At 42.7% G+C, this 2500-nt stretch overlaps 1 protein-coding gene across 4 annotated transcripts in view; it reads left to right on the top strand.

The window, feature by feature from the left end:
• LOC121679669 (astrotactin-2-like) overlaps positions 1-2500 on the top strand; it is a 542058-nt gene that overhangs the window by 233361 nt on the left and 306197 nt on the right. The window lies entirely within an intron of this gene.

A 2500-nucleotide genomic window follows, 5' to 3' on the forward strand; every position in this document is an offset into this window, starting at 1 on the left:
TGTGTAGGACTAGTTTAGGGAGCACCAGATTGTATGCAGGTGGACCCGCACCTGATTACTTTACAACCCTTCTAAATGAGCCCCCTTTGTGATGTCATATAGGGAAAAATATGTTTTTAACATTTTTAATCCTCTATTCCTAAAAAAGTATAAACTTGAATAAAAATCTGAAATGATAACTCTCTTGCCCAATTCTAGACCTACACAACGGTTATTTTAACATGTCTGTACTTTAAGCGGTTAGAGCTGCATTCATTTTTGAAAAGGTAAAAAGAAAATATTATAAGAAGAAGAAGAAGACAGGAGATTTCAAGATAGTGGATTCCATCCACTGTAATCACAGCACAGAAACGAGTAAAAAGTAAAAAAAAAAAAAAAAAAGCCTCAATCCTTATTCTTCTAATTTGAGTGCAGTATTTGACACCATTGATCAGAACATTTGAATTCACCACCTTGCGAAGTGGGTTGGTCTCTCTGATAATGTTTTATGCTGGTTTCAAACCTACATTACTGTCATGTGTCTGTCAAACATGATGTGCCCTTCGGTCTGGCCCAGGGCAGCTGCTTGGTCCTCTGCTTTTTTCTTTTTTATGCTTCTGCTAGAAAACATCATAAGTCAGCATAATGTAAACTTCTACAGCTATGCAGACGATACCCAATTATATATTTCTGTGGAACCAACAAACCCAGATAGCATTTGCTCCCCTCTCGCATGCTTAGCCTCCATTAATCAGTGGATGAGAAACCATTTTTAAAGCTAAATGATGATAAAACAGAGATACTTTTGATTGGACCAAAATCAGAAATAGACACCGTTCTTAGTAATTACCAGGTCAAATCAAAAGTAACAAGGTGTCATCTTAGATATAGAGTTAAGCTTCAAGCCCCATATCAGTAAAGTTACCCAGGCAGCTTATTTCCACCTGAGAAACATTGCTAAAGTGCGCCCTTTTTTAAAACATCAAGATGCAGAGAAATGAATCCATGCCTTTATCACTAATAGATTATACTGGAATGCACCTTTTACTTGGTCTTTTAACGAAGACCAAGAAGAGAGAGCACATCTTCCCTGTGTTAGCTGAACTGCACTGGCTCCCTGTTTCCTATAGAATTGATTTTAAGGTTCTGTTAATTACTTACAAAGCTCTAAATGGCATAGCACCTGTATCTCTGAGCTTTCAATACCTTATCAACCACAAAGGAACCTTAGATCTTCCAATGCTAATCTTTAAATTGTGCCCCAAGTGAGAAGCTGCTTTTAGACAACAACGATATGGAACACCCTGCCTCTGTGCATCAAACAAGCAAATTATGTAAACATATTTAAAAAAGGCATTTTATCACTTTCTATCACACTTTTATCTTGTAGCCTATTTCTTCACATTATTTTACATTCCACTGCTGCTATTTACAGGGTCCTATTTTCACTGCATTAGTTGTTTTACTTCATTCTACATTTCTGATGTTATATTCATTGTTTTGTTTGTTTGTTTGTATTGTATTATTACCATTTTATTATTATTATTATTATTATTATTATTATTATTATTATTATTATTATTATCTTAAGTGGCTGTAGATGTAGAGAGCTATTTCACTTTAGACAAATCCAGTCATTTGTGAGAATGTACGGCTGCTGCTGCTGCTGCTGCTGCTGCTTCCATTACTAGCTCTACTTCAATCAGCAGCACTCTCAGTAATAGCAATAATAGTAGTAGTTGCTCATGGCCACACGGCCTGATTTCATTTGTCTTTTGTCTCTCAGAATGCAGTAGAGTTCAATTCAGTTTCATTCATTTATCCAGCGCCGATGGCAATTGCCGTTGTCTCAAGGTGCTATTCTGGAGCCCAAGGCCCGAGCCGCCTGGAGCAATCAGACAGTATGACACACACACACACGGCCTGCATGGCCTCGTTGCTGCAGGGTTTGAGTGGTCTCCTCTCTAGTCTGGAGTACTTCCATGTTCGGGAGATGCAGGCCGTGGTCCTGCAGCGCTCTGGTCCACTGTGCGTCCAAGCTCTCCTGACCGGATCAATCTGGTCCACTGTGCGTCCAAGCTCTCCTGACCGGATCAATCTGGTCCACTGTGCGTCCAAGCTCTCCTGACCGGATCAATCTGGTCATCCGTAAGCAGCAGGAGGCGCAGGACAAGCAGCGGGAGGCAGGAATGCAAAACAGAAATTAGTAAATAAAAACAAACCAGGTATTAGGTCTCCGTGGCTACTCGCTCAGTGGCAGCCTGGTGTGCGTCCAATCATCATGCCACTAATGCCAATTAGAATGCCAGCCACGGCACGGCACGGCACGGCACGGCACGGCACGGCACGGCACGGCACGCCAAGCCAAGCCAAGCCAAGCCAAGCCAAGCCAAGCCACGCCACGCCAAGCCAAGCCACGCCACGCCACGCCACGCCACGCCACGCCAAGCCAAGCCAAGCCATGCCACGCCACACCACGCCAGGCCACGCCACGCCAGGCACACCAGAGCTCTGGGAGCCC

Source organism: Alosa sapidissima, chromosome 13 (assembly GCF_018492685.1).
Source record: "Alosa sapidissima isolate fAloSap1 chromosome 13, fAloSap1.pri, whole genome shotgun sequence".
Lineage (NCBI taxonomy): Eukaryota > Metazoa > Chordata > Actinopteri > Clupeiformes > Clupeidae > Alosa > Alosa sapidissima.